This window comes from Saccoglossus kowalevskii, chromosome 8 (genome assembly GCF_978046115.1).
Source record: "Saccoglossus kowalevskii chromosome 8, keSacKowa6.1, whole genome shotgun sequence".
In the NCBI taxonomy this organism is placed as follows: domain Eukaryota; kingdom Metazoa; phylum Hemichordata; class Enteropneusta; family Harrimaniidae; genus Saccoglossus; species Saccoglossus kowalevskii.
Genome location: NC_140648.1, coordinates 33,179,279 through 33,199,673, shown reverse-complemented (window position 1 = coordinate 33,199,673; position 20,395 = coordinate 33,179,279). Strand labels below are relative to the sequence as shown.

General features: G+C 36.7%; 1 long non-coding RNA gene across 1 annotated transcript; it reads right to left on the bottom strand.

The window, feature by feature from the left end:
• Nucleotides 1-2,154: 2,154 nt before the first annotated feature.
• On the bottom strand, nucleotides 2,155-14,404 carry LOC146739528 (uncharacterized). Its single transcript, XR_014930219.1, has 2 exons — nucleotides 14,252-14,404; nucleotides 2,155-2,711 (listed from the first exon to the last, which is right to left on the bottom strand). It is a non-coding gene; the product is annotated as an uncharacterized LOC146739528 (long non-coding RNA).
• Nucleotides 14,405-20,395: the final 5,991 nt, after the last annotated feature.

Sequence of the window (20,395 nt, the reverse complement as noted above, 5' to 3'; positions counted from 1 at the left end):
TAGATGAAGCCATTTCCAAAAAGCTCAATAATTGTCTGAGCTGTGCGTGCATGCAAAAAGTGTGGCTGCCGGGTCTCTCAACCTGAAACACTCCCAAGAATACATTCCCGGAAATACTAAATGTGGGATATGATTGTTTGAAGGATGTGTGCTAAAATTACTGCTCTTGTATCAACCAGATATTGATAAAATGGATTCACATTGTTGGCCTGCTGTGCAGCCACAAAACTGGCACTGCCATTAATTTTGGGAAAAAAAAACTGTGAGGCTACAATGGGCAAACATTGAACTAATATCTTGAATCAAATGTTTGAGTGATATCAGGAAATCCCCTGATGTACACAGCAGTGTACCTCTGCTGGGGTCACCATCACAAAAAATGCTCTGAGAGAATATACTGATTCAGTTGGCTTGGGTCTATATTGTTCTTTATTGTTCACCAAAAATATGGGGGAATAACAGGCACTGCACTGCTGCCATTTGCCAATAATTCTCTCACTTCCTGGAAAATCATGCCTACCATTACTCGTGGCAGAGCCATTGACACTGGTGATGGAGTCAACTGAAGCTTTTTGGCCAACTTGATCTTGTAGCTGTGCTTGACTTCTGAAAGGTCCTACAGGGTCATTGTGGTAGTTTGCTACGGTAACCGAACAATTTAACCTCACAGGAAATAAGGGTTGGGAAATGAATCCTTTAATTCATACCACTGAAAACACCTGACCCCAACCACATCCACCTCAACGATCATTTCCTTGGTTGATATGTTTGTTCCTGTATTCCCCTCGACCAGACTGTCATTATTGGGCATTCTGACCCTATGAATGAGATTATTGTTCGTGTGTATCTGTCTTCAGTTTATCATACATGTATTTAGAACACATATTATATTGGTGCATCTATGCCTAGCATCATTGGTTCTGGCAAAATGTTTGACTGCTGCCTCTGTTGAGGCCCTCAAAATGGCAAACTACCTAGGCAGAACTGGGCTAAACTAATTCCTTATATTTGGTCCCATTGAATCAAAATAGTTGTGCATGCCCCTGTTCAGTGAATATCCTTTTACCATAAATACAACATTCTGGGTGATGTTAGCCATGTAAAAAAAGGGACACGTTACGATCAGCAAATTCTTGTATTGTCCATTGAGTGCCAGCTTAAAGCCAGAGACTGCAGCAAGCACTTGGTAAATCAGAAAAATGCAACTTATGTGGAAATTAAAATTTATTTAACATGGTGCCCAAGGTTAGACATTCTTCCTTGCAAAAGAATGGTTCATCTGGGCCCACCAACAGTACTGGATCATATGATACAGAGTCCCCTTTACAATCTGGTTTGTCACCAGAAATACAGTACTGAAATTCCCACTTGTAATCAAATGGTGCTTTGGCGTGGTGTGGAATTTGCAACCCTACCTAATATCCCTGCCCTCTGCTCGACGAATGAATCAACAGCAGGTGGCAGTGGTATAACAGTGGATCTACACTGAGGTTATTGTACCATCTCAGTCACCTCATATACTTATCTATCCCAAGAATTTTTCTATTTGGGCTACATTTTTTGAGTAGACTTGACTCATCAGAAAATATAGAACTAAACTAAAGGGCACTGGACCCCACACATGATCAATTTTATTGTCATATTGGATGATCCCATGTTTAAACCAAATTTGAAAGAATCCCATACACACGACCAAGATCTGGTTTCAGGACAATGTATATATCGGTATATACATATTGATATATACCGGTATATCACAAGATGTTTGATGCATGTGTACAGTTAGAATGTTAGCAGTCCTGGCATGTTAACGATGCAGCTGGAGATGTACGCTTGTACACACACACAAAGATCAATCCCAATCAGTTCCCATTTTTGAACAAAACAATGTGACATAACAACCCACTATGTATGATGCTCATATCAAGTTTGTTGTGATCTGCCTTTACACTGCTGGGAAATTAGTGTGACCATGCCAACCACAATTAGTGTACACCATGAACCTAGGTCAAACTGTAAGCCCCTAATTTGTGCTACACATGAACAGTTGTTTTTAAATTATTAGACATAAATCATAGAGATCAAAGCTTTATGCTTCAATCAAGTTTAAATTTTTAAAGCAAACATTTTGTAGAATATAAACACAACACAATGTGGTATTGCAAGAAGCAGAAATAATATATTTTTGTCTCATAGGTGTACAAAATATATTATTTGCTCAATTAAAGAATCTAACACTGCAATTTCAAATATTATAGAATTTTACTGAGCAATTTAATATATAGCATGCTTGAAAATAAACAATGCACCATCTTACTTATCATCTCACTCATTTGGAAAATATTGAGAGTTCAAATATTATAATTGTTGACAATATGCATAATGCTGACATGATCACATGCTTTACTACAAAGTGACCAACACTGACAAGGGTCCAGAAGAGAAACGTTATTTCTAAATTAAGTATAAATTTATAATCACACTTTAATTCTTGTTGTTATACTGTATGGTACCTTTGTAATACAGTTTTATAATATTTTTGTTATTATCATCATGTTATAACAAAATACACCATACAGTCATGAAATAATCAGAAAACTGAAAAAGTGGTATACAAATACAATTACTAAAAAGTCATAAATCATTGTTACAGGTACTGAAGCCATTGATACCATATTCTTTCATTTCTCTGTATAGTATTTCCAAGTTTCCTACAATAATAAAAAAAAAATTGTTAAAATATCTATCAAAATACAAAGCTTGTATGTTATGCTAATTTATCCCAGTACAGGGCCTAAGGGTTATCGGTAACAAGTCTTCCATTAGTAGTTAGTGTAGTGAGTCAGGTCAGGGAATTAATATTAATACCGGTAGTACTCAGTCCTAATTATAGGCAACAAATGACTCATTGGTCATTAGTGCAGTGAGTTAGGTCAGGTTCTCTGGGATTAATAAAACCCAGTCCTCATTAACAAATGCCAGAACAGAGCCCCAGGGATTAATAATACCCAGTATTAGTATAAGTAACAAAAGTCTGATTTGTACATGAAGTTAGTGCAGTGAGTCAGGTTAGGTTCCCTGGGTATAATAATGTCCAGTCCTAGATATAGGTAACAAAGGTCCCATTGCTAGTTAGTGCAGTGAGTTAGGTCAGGTTCCCTGGGTATAATAATGCCTAGTCCTAGATATAGGTAACAAAAGTCCCATTGCTAGTTAATGCAGTGAGTTAGGTCAGGTTCCCTGGGTATAATAATGCCTAGTCCTAGATATAGGTAACAAAAGTCCCATTGCTAGTTAGTGCAGTGAGTTAGGTCAGGTTCCCTGTGTATAATAATGCCTGATCCTAGATATAGGTAACAAAAGTCCCAATGCTAGTTAATGCAGTGAGTTAGGTCAGATTCCCTGGGTATAATAATGCCCAGTCCTAGATATAGGTAACAAAAGTTCCATTGCTAGTTAGTACAGTGTGTTAGGTCAGGTCCTCTGGGATTAATAATACCCAGTATTAGTTATAAGTAACAAAAGTTTCATTGCTAGTTAGTGCAGTGACTTAGGTCAGGTTCTCTGGGAATAATAATACCCAGTCCTGGTTATAGATAACAAATGACCCATTGGTAGTTAGTGCACTGAGTCAAGTCAGGTCCTCTGAAACTAATTTACCCAGTTCTAGTTATGTGTCCCATTGGTCATCAGTGCAATGATTATGGCCATGGTCTCAGGATTAATACATGTAAAACCCAGTTCTAGTTATAGACAAGTAACCTGTAGAATACTGTGTGGGTAATATTTTTTATATCGATTTTTGTTGCATTTGCAGCAAATAGTTACCAAACAATGAGAAATTTATAGGATTGAATATACCCCACAGCTGGCTTCACATGCATTGTTCATAGTTCATATGGTGCTTACACCAGGATTTAATTACAGCACCTAGGCGGTATGTGGTTACAGCTTAATGTTTCGAGTAATCGCAAGAAATTGACATGACAATAGAAATTCATTAAAGACTGGCACTCCCATACAATTAACAGCGAGTGAAATTCCTGGGATTGAAACATATATTTTGAAGTCACTGATGTAGGCAACGAATAACTGCAAGTTGACATAAAGACGAGGTAGTTTATTTAATCAGTGGTCAACTATAGGCTGAAATTATAATTAATTTGTTTATTTCAATTTCTCCTGACGTCAAATAGAATACACTGGTGAAACACGGTAGTAACTGTGGGTGAAAGGATGTTTTGGGGTGTAGTTTACATTGTACATGTATATGGAGTGGTAGGGTCGGGTGTAATGTGTTCATTTCCAACTATTATGAAGTCACGTAGAATTTCACTTAATTTATTTTTGCTGACATGTTTTCAAGCATTACATGTGAATCCAATTTTCACTGCGCTGTGTCTCAATAGAGTATGAGGGAAATGGCATATTCACTGGAATTTATTTCAGGGGAAAAATATTTTCAGTGATAATGAAGTATTATGACAGATACCCTCCCCGTGGCTTTCATTGCGTATGGAAGTTATTTTCACGAGTGATGCGGTGTATCCTGCTGCCGTACTTTCACGAGCGAAGCCACGGGGAGGGTGTGGGGTTCTGTTATTATTATTAATATGATACAAGACAGTGTTACGCCCTAGCAACGCGTGTCAGTGTAGAACGCGTGTCACTGTACGTGTGAAAATAAAATAATCAGACGCCTAATTTGAGTCATTGTCCGAATAAATAACTCGTGGGTGTTTAAGCGCGGTGGTCGTAGCGCAGCGTGTGTTCGAATTTTATGTAAATAAACAATGTATTTTACACGCGTTGTATACGTTGCTATGAGTCCCATATCGAACAGAACGCGGCACGACTGCCGCCCTTTAGTTGGGACCACGACAGAACCAGAACTTAAACTGGGCGACTACGATACACGGTTTATGTTGAAGTTAGAAGTTCCTCCACAGATCTGTGCATTGGCAAACATGCCGTGCAAGTGCGGTACTCCACTGACTGAATGACCTTCGTTGACATCGGTCGTGGCTGACTCGTGAGCTACACACTACAACTTCGTTTGTGATGTTGCTTGCTGGTCGTCGTAAGACTGAGTCTTGTTTTACCGATTAAATGTTGCTCATTTGGCGGTGGTAATCTTTATTTGGAACTGAGTAACACAACAACGTCGCCAGCAGAAACCTCCTGGTATCTCGATGTTGATGGTTGCGGCTCCATAGTGATCGCTGATTTTACTGCGGGTCCAGGCTGCGGGTTAATCTTCCGAGAGCCCTTCAAGATTTATAAAACTCAGTTTCCAGGTGGTAAACATACATTAAGTTCTCCCAATCCTAGTATTCTATGCGATGTACATCTAACATGCCAAAATGATGGTGAACGATTTGAACCTGACAAAAATAGCAGACGGAAATGTGTTTACAAAATAAAAATAGTGATCACTTGAAATAGATACCAGGAAGGGGAGGGGGTAAAAGAAAAGTTATATAACATTTTATTATTCAATAATTTTAATTTATTAAAATATATAAGTTTGTCCAACTCCCTGTGATACAACACCTCAGACATAGCTCATTGTACTCGACTTGAGTGTCGGCACAAAGTTTGAATTTTTGATATTTTTTTTTCATTGATGACAAAGTTGACCCCAAAGTTAGAGTAACTGTTCGCCAGGAATGGCTTTTTAACTCTTCTGTGATTTTTTTTGGCTTGGCTAATTTTGTTCATACTTTACAGGCAGGTCGTACCATCACTAATTGGAAAAACAATCCTGACCCACTGCTACCATGGCAACAGCCAAAATCTGCTTTTTGAATACTTTCGCTCCAAATTTATTACCTCCTACCAGTCTTGTAATAGCAGTGTCCAAATGATCATGCCTTTTATTCTGGCTACGTCGCCCACTGGTAAGAGATCACCGGGGCCGACATTGTTACACTGTCAACGTAATCCCAACGCAACTTTGAACTTTGAATAAAATGTAAATGCTGCCTCCAATCTAGAAAATACTATCGCAAAACGGTAGGAAATACTAGTGATACATCTAACGGCTGAATACGTCCTAGCAATAAAATAAAGTGACTTCTAAAGACTGAATGTTATTTTGCGAACCTCGTATAAGGTGCCCGGTTTTAGTTATACACCGACGTTAGCTTCACGTTCATGTCCTACCATGGTAACAGCCGAAACATATTGCTTGTTTTTTACCGGCTTGTTTCCATTGGCAACCAAAGTATTTTTATTTTGTAAACAAATTTCCGTCTGCTATTTTTATCAAGTTCAAATTGTTCAGCAACATTTTTGGCATATTAGGTGTACATCACATGGAATACTACGATTGAGAGAATTTGATGTAAGTTGACTGAGTTTTATCATAGTACGAAGTCCAGGAGGTTTCTGCTGGCGACGTTGCGGCGTTACCCAAATGAGCAACATTTTAACTGGTAATCAAGATTCATTTAATCCATGGCTAACAAGCAACATCACAAGCGAAGTTGTAGCATGCAGTACCAGTAAGTCATTCCGTCAGTAAAGTATCACAGTAGCACGGCATGTTTGCCTTCAGCATTGTATTCAAACGAATCACGTGGTGTGCCGTTCTCGTTCAAACCCGGGATTCGATCAATAGGAGAGTTTCAGTAAAAAAACACATTGCAAATCATGCAAGTTCAACATTTTCAAACCAATATACTAAATAAACAGAAATTCTCAGAGATGCAAAAGAAGGCTAGATATTACTTTTCACTATACACATCTCTGTTGATACTATCCCTCACATATTCTACTCCCAATTACTCCTGCGTAAAATGGACTAGCCTCTTTTCATGTTGACATTCAAAGTAAAATCATGTGACAGGCTGTTAAATTGGCTGTTGCACACTCTTTCGCCGGTCTGGAAAATTTGTTTAATTAGCTCTCATTTAAGCAACAATGCAGATTTCCCAGTGGGAGTGAAACTATTCGACTCTGCCATTAAAAAAATAGGGGTGTTTTCAGCAAAAAACGAATAACCCTGGAATGCACACAACATACTGAATTTCGGAAGAAATCGTGCATTACTTACAGCAGCAGAATACCACAGACGAAACATGAAAACACTATATATTGTATTTCGGCCTGAACCCTCTATATTGCAATTCAAGGAATTAACCCCATATGTGCATCCATTTCCCACCTTGGTATCACCAACCCCTGAAAACAAACTCTTAATACCACGCTGAAGCGTTTGGTAATAACAAATGTCTCATTGCTTGTTAGTGCAGTGATTCAGGTCAGGGCCTCAGGATTAAAAAAAATCCAGTCCAAGTTCAGTGTTCTCCCCAGACCCTAAGTCAAACACTGTATCTAATTTGCATAATTTTCCCATTGAATATTGTGATACAATAACTGTGTTAGTATAAAATTAGTTAACAATCTATCTACAATTAATTAAAGACGAGAGAGTCTGATATTTTATATCATTTTACTCCATTGTCTTTTATGTATTTATCAAGTCAAATAAAGTTTGAAATAGAACAGCAAAACAAGCAGCCTATCGGCTGAGATAGCTCCGCTGTTAGCAAGGCACATTTCAATTAAAGAACAGAGGATATCATATAAGAAAATGAACAATATGTATGGTATGTATAGCAATCGGACTTGCTGTTTCAACAAGAATTCAAAAATATCACTTTTTACTAAAAATGACAAAAATATTCATCAAAATTAGATAATTGAAGATATCATCATGAAATGAACAAATCTGAGGGAGGTTTACCTGAGGTACATATATGTATAGTATCAAAGCAATCAGACTTGCGGTTTTTAACAAGAAGTCGAAAATATCACCTTTTATCAAAAATTACAAAAATATTGACTAAAATCAGAAAATTAAAGATATCATCACAAAATGAACAAATCTGAGAGAGGTCCATATGTAGTACTTATATATATATAATAGCAAAGCAATCAGACTTGCTGTTTTCAACAAGAAGTCGAAAATATCACTTTTTACCAAAAACTACAAAAATATTCATCAAAACTAGAGAATTAAAGATATCATCACAAAATGAACAAATCTGAGAGAGGTCCAGGTGTAGTACCTATATATGTAATATCAAAGCAATTGGACTTGCGGTTTTTAACAAGAAGTCAAAAATATCACTTTTTACCAAAAATATTCACCAAAATTAGAGAATTTAAGATATCATTATGAAATGAACAAATCTGAGAGAGATCCACATATAGTACCTATATATGTAATATCAAAGCAATCGGAATAGCGGTTTTTAACAAGAAGTCAAAAATATCACTTTTTACCAAAAATGACAAAAATATTCACCAAAATTAGAGAATTTGAGGTTTTGACAGTCTGCTATGCACCATTCCACTAATGCCTAGCTGTGTCGACTTTGTCGACAGCGGAGCTAAAAAGCAATAGAAATAGTTAATATGTTATAGCCAGTCAGTAAATATATTGTTATCCATGGAGATAACTGTTTATATCATTTTTTCGTGTCAACAAGTACAGTCAGTTTTAGTGCCCATGTCACTGTCTGTTCATGAGACATTAGGGCAAACATTTTTTTGTTGTGAGATTGCGAGTTATCAAAATAGGATGAAAATAATAAATCAATAACGACAAAATTTCAAACTAAAGTCAACGATTTTTCATTGATCTATACCTTATGTGTAATGCTATGATTACCCTAACTTTGTCCGCTAAACCGTAACATTCTTGCATTGAACAAATTTAGAATGTTTTGTTAATTAAAATCAGGTTTTTTTCTTGAACAAGCAGCCTATCGGCTGAGATAGCTCCGCTGTTAGAAATGCACATTTCAATTAAAGAACTGAAGACATCATCAGAAAATGAACAATATGTATAGTATCAAAGCAATCGGACTTACAGTTTTTAACAAGAAGTCGAAAATATCACTTTCTACGAAAAATGACTAAAATATTCACCAAAATTAGAGAATTGAAGATATCATCACAAAATGAACAAATCTGAGAAAGGTCTACATGTAGTATCTATATATGTAATATCAAAGCAATTGAACTTTTGGTTTTTAACAAGAAGTCGAAAATATCACTTTTTACCAAATATGACAAAAATATTCACCAAAATTATAGAATCCAAGATATCATCACGAAATGAACAAATCTGAGAAAGGTCTACATGTAGTATCTAAATATGTAATATCAAAGCAATTGAACTATTGGTTTTTAACAAGAAGTCGAAAATATCACTTTTTACCAAAAATTACAAAAATATTCACCAAAATTAGAGAATTGAAGATATCATCACAAAATGAACAAATCTGAGAGAGGTCTACATGTAGTACCTATATATGTAGTATCAAAGCAATTGGACTTGCGGTTTTTAACAAGAAGTCGAAAATATCACTTTTTACCAAAAATGATAAAAATATTCACCAAAATTAGAGAAAGATATCATTACAAAATGAACAATTCTGAGAGAGGTTCACATGTAGTACCTATATATGTAATATCAAAGCAATTGCACTTGCGGTTTTTAACAAGAAGTCGAAAATATCACTTTTTACCAAAAATGACAAAAATATTCACCAAAATTAGAGAATTAAAGATATAATTACAAAATGAACAAATCTGGGAGAGGTCAACATGTAGTACCTATATATGTAATATCAAAGCAATTGCACTTGCGGTTTTTAACAAGAAGTCGAAAATATCACTTTTTACCAAAAATGACAAAAATATTCACCAAAATTAGAGAATTAAAGATATCATTACAAAATGAACAAATCTGAGAGAGGTCCACATGTAGTACCTATATATGTAATATCAAAGCAATTGCACTTGCGGTTTTTAACAAGAAGTCGAAAATATCACTTTTACCAAAAATGACAAAAATATTCACCAAAATTAGAGAATTGAAGATATCAACATGAAATGAACAAACCTAAGAGAGGTCTACCCAAGGTACATATACACCAAGTATCAAAGCATTCAGGCTTGTAGTTTTCAAGAAGAAGTCGAAAAAGTAAAACATTGACACGGACGACGACGACGACGGACAATCACTCATATGATAAGCTCCGCTCGACAAAGTCGACAGCGGAGCTAAAAAAACTGCAAGAGGGAGCACTGCAATTCAGCGGCACCATCAAGTAGGGGAGATGGGGTTTTCCCTATCAGGGTGTGGAGCATTCTCTGGCTTCCTTTGGGCCAAAATTTCTGTCAGACAGGTCAAAGTTGAAGACTGAAGCCACTTGTGATCCCTTGTCATTCAGAATTTTGTGGTTGCCAGAAAATCTGCCCCCTAGGGTAAGGGGCACATGGCCATGGCATGAGGGCGATGCACCCCTGTTTCTTGTTTAAAAAAATTCCTGAAAATGATTCATTGGCGATTATCTTAGAACCACTAATAAACAGACTGGCAATCCAGGTATTTATTTTGATCTAACGTGTGTCTCGAGTTAATGTTTCAATCTTAGAAAGAACTGGGGATGATAAAAAAAAATGTCCACAAAGTCATGCGATAACATACGACTTTGTTGGTGTTTCAACAGGAAGTGATGCAAAAGGTCAGACCAAAGTTTCCAATTTTATCTTACATTTTGCCCTGATGTATCATATTTTCAAGAGTTTTTTAATACATGATCGGCAAAATACAGTAACATAATACCAGCTCTGTTGTAGACATGGCGACGTCAACTATCCTAGAAAAATCGACTAACTATCAGAAAAAATATTATGGTAAAAGTCGTTCATTTTTCTTTATTATACATTCAAGAACATTACTATAAAGATGGTTTATACATTCAAATAATCATTACTTTCCTAAAATATGGTCAATTTTGGATATAAAATATATTATTTGGAAAATCAACTTAAAACTCAACTCGCCATTCGGCAAAATTTGGCAAAGCATGAGCCACCAGCGTAGCCGAGACACACAATCGTTGGGCAGATTGACACCTCCAAACAACAGTGTTGCCAGTCATTTTTTTTTCTTTGGCGATGCCTGCAGTTGAATAATTTTTGCTTCGATTTATGTACAGTTTTATTTTCAATGGGACCTTATTTCACTTGTTTTTTTTTTTGAATTAAAGTACAAACTGCAAATAATAGCAGTGTACCAAATCAGTATATTTTCCGGACATGTGCAGTATTTGTGATTTGTGAGACTTGTTTTGTCACATTGTTGCTGTTACGTGCAATGGGCAAATTATTAATATTCTAGTATTTGATTTGGATTTAGAGGGACCACACCCTTGAAAGAACATCTCACAGGGTCACATCACTGTACCATTACGCTTTAGAGGTGTGGAGAGAACACTGTTGTTATACATGTAGGTAAAAATGTCCAATTTGTTGTTAGTGCAGTGAGTCAGGTTAGGTTCTAGGGGAATAATAATACCTTATTATTAGTTTTATAGTTAGTGCAGTGAGTCGGGTCAGGTCGTCTTCGATTACCAGGTAATAATACCTAGTCCTATCGGTCACTGGTAGTATACCGTAGTGGTTGTCGCATCAGACTCATGATTTGTAGACCCAAGTTCAAATCCTACTAAGGCTGAACACGGAAAGCCCAATTCCACTGGCCAAGATTTATTCACTAACGAATGCGACTTTGGGAGAACTTTGATTAAGGTCGGATAGTGCATTAAATTGCCATTTGATAGGAAAATGGCCGCACAGTCCTGTCATGTAGTCCCAAACTTGAATATGACTTCTGTGGCAAAAATGCACTATGTGTCAGCACTTGCAATTTGCACATAAAAAAAGTCAGGAGAGTCAACAGTGAAATTTAATGTCCGGAACTGTTGCCTGGCACAAAAAAATTATTAAAAATAATAATAATACCTAGTCCTAATTATGAGTAACAAATGTCTTATTGGTTGTTAGTGCAGTGAGTCAGGTTAGGTTCTAAGGGAATAATTATACCTTATTATTTGTTTCATAGTTAAGACAGTGATTCATAATATCCAGTTTTAGTTATACATGTACATGTATAGGGAAGAAATGTGTTATATACATGTATAGGGAAGAACTGTGTTAACTCCATTTTGCAAAAAGTTGTGAGATAGAAAATTGAACTGTAGATGGCATTTGGGGGGCTCACATCTTTTCCATAGAGCCCTCCGTTAAAATAAGCTTTTTACCTCTCCTGTTTTCAAGCAACGTGCAAGTTATTTTTAAAAATTTTATGGTTATATTGTTCAGTTCAATTTTCAATTCCACAATTCTTTGCAAAATCCAATATTGAGTTAACACATTTCTTCTCTATAGGAAGCCATTATCCCATTGATCATTAGTGCAGTGAGTCAGGACAACGTTGTTAGATACAAATAGATTGAATGGTAAACTTTTGATTTTCAAAGGATTTTTTTAGTAATATTATTTATTCACTTATGGAACATGTATAAATGATTGTTTAAACATTCATCTATCACAGCAAGTATTTGGAAATGAAATTAAGAAAGCATTTCTGTGAATTCATGGCGTCCCAAAATTCAGTAGGAATTCCAAGTGGTTACTCACATTCTGGAGCTACATTTATATCCACAATGCAGCAATAATAAAGATGGTTTTTGTATTGTAAAACTTACTAAACAAATTAAAATGTAATACAAAAATTGAAATAACCATGAATGGTTGTTATTAGTGAGATTAATAACAAGTGTATAATGAGATTAATAACAAATTGTATGTCTTTTCTAAATGACTATAGTATTGCCAAGGCTGTTTTATTGCTGTGGAATCATAGCCCTATGTTGCCGACCGCATTATTTACGTGACTGACTCTGGCCGGCCCGGTTAAAATCCACATGCCAAATTTGGTCGTCGCGAAAATCACATTTTAAGACCTTCGAAAGTACTCACTATGTTTATTTACTTCCAAACAATGACCAGAACCTATTTGCGCTGTGAAATGATGACGGTGGTCATAATTAATTGACTTTATTTACTGTACACAGAGTCGCAGAAAAATAACAAGACGAAAGACGCCATTTTGTATTCCAGAGTTTATAGCAAATTACGCGAGACCTATAATTTTGTACCACGTGACCGAAATCAGTAGATAAATTGCGTTTATGCAACTAGTTTCTATTATTAAACAAAAATCATACAATTATAAATACTGTATGTGATTGCTTTTTTGGAACAATTAGAATAACGGGAAGTATGAGTTTTATTCTTCCACCACTGTATCACATGACCGCCAAACGAGATTACATTTATTCTGTGCTAGGGAGTGTGGGATGTCAATGGCTGCCGTTTTCTCGTAATTTGCTTGGTTTCCGCGGTAATTGTAAAATATCACAAATTATTGCTTATTTATAAACACAAATTGCAAACAAAAGTTTGTATGTTATTCATCCAGCAATCAATTCACAATAAAGGTACATCACACCATAGTAATCAAAAGCAAAAGCGATTTAATTTATGTATGCCAGATTTCTGTTATTAAACTGTGATAGATCCCGTAGCTCTATGTTCGACGTACAACTACAAAATTAAAAAAAAGACGTCCAAATGAAATTGTTAGGGCGAAATTCGATTGTAGGTCGCACCAAAGAGCTACGGAACCGCAGCTAGCTGTTTTATTGACTATTGACACACCTTTGTCATTTACGCAAGAGTATAATATATTATACAAATTGTTCTATCTCGTCATGTTATAGAGAAAAAATATGATAAAATAAGAAAGTGACTGACATGTTTTATACAAGAATATCATTCAGGTTATGGGTATAAATTACTAAAATAGTAATATCAATACCTCATTAATTACTTAAATCTTGCGTATTAAAACATTTTAATTTCAAGAAAATAAATAGCTGCTAAAATATAAAAATTTCCAGAATGGATGATACAACTTGACAACACCAGCGAATTCTGTCATCATATACGGAATATTTTACAGAAATGCATCTCAAATGGAAGAAACACAAAACGGAAAAATAGCATATCGCTCGGTGGCTCAGTTGTTGTCCGTCTGCTCAACGTCCGCATATAGATTATTTAAATTCAAGCTGGACATGTACATGAAGTTTAAACTATCACTTTCTGGATCAGATGTACTATATACATGTCTATAAATTACTGTTTTGAGAAATCGATGCACATTCGAAATTGGAATTGAACACAACATGATGATGATGATGATAGAATCAAATGGACGACTCGAGACACCGCAGCAGTCTGAGCAGGCACACTAAACAAGTCATAGTGCGATAGCTAGCTAGTAAATATCAATATTAGTATTGAATCGTCATATACTTACCTAGCAGCTTCGCCGAACAGTTTCGATGCACTAACACCATTTCAATCGGCGACGGATATGCTATGCAATTGATTTTTAAAAGTACGACAGTTGAATTGAGCTCCGCGATATGGCTGTTAGGACAGCCGATTGTAATACCCCCTAAGTTAGCGTCACTGTGTCTGCGTCAAAAAGATGACAATTCGGTCTGAAAAGATGCGCAAGTAAAGAAAACTTAAATTAAACATAACAAATTACTCCAAATTATACACAAACTGTCCAGAATTATTCAGAATTATGAGATTTATTGACTTGTGAAGAAAAATAATAACAAAGAGCAAGAGGACGTTGGTTTTAATTTTCGCGGGTACCAAAATAGTGGCAAATACCAAAATAGTGGCTTAACACACGTGATTCGTTTGAATACAATGCTGATGGCAAACATGCCGTGTTACTGCGGTACTCCACTGACGGGATGACTTACTAGTACTGCATGCTACAACTTCGCTTGTGATGTTGCTTGTTAGCCATGGATTACATGAATCTTGATTACCAGTCAAATGTTGCTCATTTGACGTTGGCAATCTTTATTTGAAACTGAGTAACTTCCTGGTACTTCGTACTATGATAAAAATCCGTCAACATACATCAAGTTCTCTCAATCGTAGTATTCCATGTGATGTACACCTAATATGCCAAAAATGTTGCTGAACGATTTAAACTGAATAAAAATAGCAGACGAAAATTTGTTTACAAAATAAAAATACTTCGGTTGCCAATGAAAACCGGTAAAAAACAAGCAATATGTTTTCGGCTGTTATCATGGAAGGGACATGAACGTGAAGCTAACGTCTGTTTATAACTAAAACCGGGCACCTTATACGAGGTTCGCAAAATAACATGGCAGTCATTAGAAGTCACTTTATTTTATTGTTAGGACGTATTCAGCCGTTAAATGTATTATTTCCAACCGTTTTGCGATAGTATTTTCTAGATTGGAGGCAGCATTTACATTTTATTCAAAGTTCAAAGCTGCGTTGGGATTCCGTTGACAGTGGTAACAATGTCGGCGCCGGTGATCTCTTACCAGTGCGCAACGTAGCCAAAATAAAAGGCATGATCATTTGGGCACTGCTATTACAAGAATTTGGCTGTTGCCATGGTAGCGGTGGGTCAGGATTGTTTTTCCAATTAGTGATGGTACGACCTGCCTGTCAAGTATGAACCGTGACAAAATCAGCCAAGCCAAAACAAATCACAGAAGAGTTAAAAAGCCATTCCTGCTGAACAGTTACTCTAACTTCGGGGTCAACTTTCTCATTAATGAAAAAAGATATCAAAAATTCAAATAGTAACTTTTTGCCCACACTCAATCCGAGTACAATGAGCTATGTCTGAGGTGTTGTATCACAGGGAGTTGGACAAACTTATGTATTTTAATAAATTATTGAATAATAAAATGTTATATAACTTTTCTTTTACCCCCCTCCCCTTCCTGGTATCTATTTCAAGTATTTTTGTCAGGTTCAAATCGTTCACCAGCATTTTTGGCATGTTAGATGTACATCACATAGAATACTAGGATTGGGAGAACTTAATGTTTGTTGACCACCTGGAATCTGAGTTTTATAAATCTTGAAGGGCTCTCGGAAGATCCACCCGCTGCCTGGACCCGCAGTAAAATCTCCGATTAATATGGAGCCGCAACCATCAACATCGATATACCATGAGGTTTCTGCTGGCGACGTTGCGGCGTTACTCAGTTCCAAATAAAGATTACCAACGCCAAATTAGCAAAATTTAACCGGTAACCAAGACTCAGTCTATCCACGACAAGCAAGCAACATCACAAACGAGGTTGTAGTGTGCAGCTCACGAGTCAGCGACGACCGATTTCAACGAAAGTCATTCCGTCAGTGGAGTACCGCAGTTACACGGCATGTTTGCCAATGCACAGATCTGTGGAGGAACTTTTAACTTCAACATCAACCGTGTATCGTAGTCGCCCAGTTTAAGTTCTGGTTCTGACGTGGTCCCAACTAAAGGGCGACAGTCGTCGTGTCGCGTCCTATTCGATATGGGACTCATAGCGACGTATACAACGCGTGTAAAATACATTGTTTATTTACATGAAATTCGAACACGCGCTGCGCTACGACCACCGCGCTTAAACATCCACGAGTTATTTATTCGGACAATGACTTAAATTAGACGTCTGATTATTTTATTTTCACACGTACAGCGACACGCGTTCTACACTGACAAGCGTTGCTAGGTCGCAGCACTGTCTTGGAGCATATTAATGGGCAATTGGGTTCCCCGATCTAAATTTCTATCCCGGTTTGTTGCACGTTCTTTTTTTAATATGAAATAATCAAATATGGGACATGTGTATAATAACAGAACCCCACACCCTCCCCGTGGCTTCGCTCGTGAAAGTACGGCAGCAGGATACACCGCATCACTCGTGAAAATAACTTCCATACGCAATGAAAGCCACGGGGAGGGTATCTGTCATAATACTTCATTATCACTGAAAACATTTTTCCCCTGAAATAAATTCCAGTGAATATGCCATTTCCCTCATACTCTATTGAGACACAGCGCAGTGAAAATTGGATTCACATGTAATGCTTGAAAACATGTCAGAAAAAATAAATTAAGTGAAATTCTACGTGACTTCATAATAGTTGGAAATGAACACATTACACCCGACCCTACCACTCCATATACAATGTAAACTACACCCCAAAACATCCTTTCACCCACAGTTACTACCGTGTTTCACCAGTGTATTCTATTTGACGTCAGGAGAAATTGAAATAAACAAATTAATTATAATTTCAGCCTCTAGTTGACCACTGATTAAATAAACTACCTCGTCTTTATGTCAACTTGCAGTTATTCGTTGCCTACATCAGTGACTTCAAAATATATGTTTCAATCCCAGGAATTTCACTCGCTGTTAATTGCATGGGAGTGGCAGTCTTTAATGAATTTCTATTGTCATGTCAATTTCTTGCGATTACTCGAACATTAAGCTGTAACCACATACCGCCTAGATGCTGTAATTAAATCCTGGTGTAAGCACCATATGAACTATGAACAATGCATGTGAAGCCAGCTGTGGGGTATATTCAATCCTATAGATTTCTAATTGTTTGGTAACTATTTGCTGCAAATGCAACAAAAATCAATATAAAAAAATATTACCCACACAGTATTCTACAGGTTACTTGTTGTATCTAGGTTTGTGTTACATACTGTCATGATTTGGTGTCGTGTGCGTTTTTCCGGTCTATGATCATATCTAGCGTCGTTGTCGTGATATCTAATGTTGTGGCAATATATAATGTATAATGTCGTGACTGTGATATATTGTATCACGCAATATAAAACCCAATGTTTAAATATTATTGAGTGATTCGGGGATGTCGAGGAAGAATATTCGCTATCTTTTGTGATGCGCTAATTATTATGTCAGCAATTAATTCCTTCTATTTGTCAACTTGATATTTGTAAATTTCATTAGGCTGTCACAAACCGCTGAGTCGATTAAGCTGAAACGTTTTGTTTATTCGTTCCTAATGCCTAAAACGTAGCTAAACAGCTATTTAAACATTTATATTTTCTCAACGTGACTCTTTCATTTATTTGTTTGTATTTTATGTATTGTTTTATTCTTCATTTGACCAAGAAGCCCTAAAACCTAATAATCTGTAAACGTTCATGTGCATACTCATATTTACAACTATTTCATATCTTATATTTATTACATTTTTATTACACAGAGCACAATATTTAATAATCTGTTTTTTTCTCATTTACTCTAATATTAAACTGTTTCAAGTATTCAACAACTTGAATAGGTTAATTTCTCCGCATGTCCGTACAAATGAAAAAAAAATGCGAGTGTTCTCAGTGAGTTCCGATCACTCTAGTTTAAACGTCAGCATTAAAAACAACGCCGTATTTGTCATTGGTCAAAATAACAACCAATACTCAATGTTATCAATGCAGATCGTATTACGTCGTGATCAGTTATATGAGATGCGATATTTAATAAAATAGAGAATCGTGTTGATAAGTGTTGTTGTCATAGAAGCTTGACGAATGGAGGTTATACTCTGCGCTAACCGGTCTATTACATGTATTTACAGCAAATTTCCACAACACCAGGCAAATTAAGCCTCGGGAAAGAGACATGTGCAATTAATGATGTTTAGAATTTAAGTTTGGCTTTAAAGGCTCTGTCAATGTTAGTAAGACGATTTAATTTAGATGTTATTTCGATCTGTCAGCAAATAGAGACATCGCCGGTGCAACGATCCACGGCGGCGTTTTCCCTTGCTTCACAGAAACCGGCCAAACGAAGCTATTAAATTTAATTGGTATTAGTCTTTCGGGGCAATCCATCAGTGTTAGCCGGGCATAGTCACCATTGCACGGTGTAAGTACGACCAGGTGACAGAGACAATCAAAATTCCCATAGCTTTAAAAGGAAAACGAGTGGACACCCTAGCTTGTTAAAATAGAGGTAGTTCGAATCTACCCTGATACCTACCCTGCACGCTATATGGCCATTAGACAACGAGGGTAATGAGGTTCTTTTATTTCTGACTGAATTTAGAGGGACGCCGCAGCGATAAAGCAAGAAAGCATATTGTGTTGTGCGATTCACTGTCCAAACATAAAACCTAATTTCTATTGACATGCATTGCCAACTTATTATAAGTATCCACTACGTCATTTCACGAAAAATATAATTCGTCGTATTGATGACGAAACAATTACTAATTACAATGCCTTTCAGGTTCTTTCGTTCGGATTACCTCAACCTCCGTCGTCGTTGGTGGCGTTAGCCATCGACAACATCACACATTCTCAAAGTTAGGGGGCCACAAGTCGTAACGAACATTGTGTGAACCCGGCCAAGTGCTTTAAGTGTGTTGGCCGATCACGAAACTCGACTAATTAACGACGGGTCATTACAGTCAATTATAGCAAATTACATGCCAACGAAATGAAACTGTTCGTTTAGTCAACAGTCTCCGCCATCTAAGGCCTACTCAAGGGTTACTCAATAACCACCAAGTGTTTGAAAAGGCTAGTTCGTTTTTTTCCGTAACGAAGTTCAGAGCTGTCGGAGGAAAACATCGTCCGGCGTGCCACATCACTCACACGCGGAGGAGGTGAAGTGTTGACCGTAACAGCGCATAACTGGTACATATACATCGCTTTCACGCTCTCCGACTCGGTATATAAGAACACGGTGGTACATGTTCAGTAGTACTGAATAATTCACGTAATGTATTCAAGTACTGCGATAAATCCACAGTCACAATAAATAATATATTTATCATTACAACAAACACTCTAACAATGGGGAGCTGTTGCTAATTATTATAACGCGAAAAGTCTATGAAGGTATCATTCTATCTTTAATTCGCACACTCCTTCTATTAACGTTGCCGAGAAGAAAATAATTGTCCAGATCGCGACTTGCTGGCAAAACTTGCGATCTGTTTAAGTTTGAAAGGAGGTTAATACTTGGCAACCGCGCCTGTGTTGTCTCTTGTCCTGGGAATGTGTGATCTGGGTATGTTGGTTTACTACAGTGCCCGGTAGCCCATCAAATTGTCGTAGGTGCGTATCTTGGCTTAGATCATACATACTAAACATGTCACCATATGCATGAACGGTGTGAGGACACCTGTGGCACTGAAACTGATCGAATCAAGCTTATTGCTTCTCGTTTATTAATTGTTGTTAAATGTTCCACAGAAAAACATAACACTAGACATTTAGCGTCTGCAAATTCACAAAAAAATAAATAAATCTGTATTTATAAGTAATACACTCTATAATCGATTCAATAGGTCAATGATTAAACGACGTCGACCTTGTCTAACCAATCCCCTTCCTCCCCTTAACACTAAACGATGATTTATATAAGCGTTCCTGAATCAATTGCTTCACTGTATTTGTATTCTGGTAATCTAATGGGCTGTCTAAACCAATCATTTAATTTAGAACATCGAATCTCAGCTGTTATAATTAGACAAGTTGCTGGTTGCTTGGCTCTTTTCTTAGCCCGGAACCGGTGTTAGCAGTAATCTCTTCAGGGACGCATACGCGAGTGATTTCTTCTGCTGCAAGCCGCGT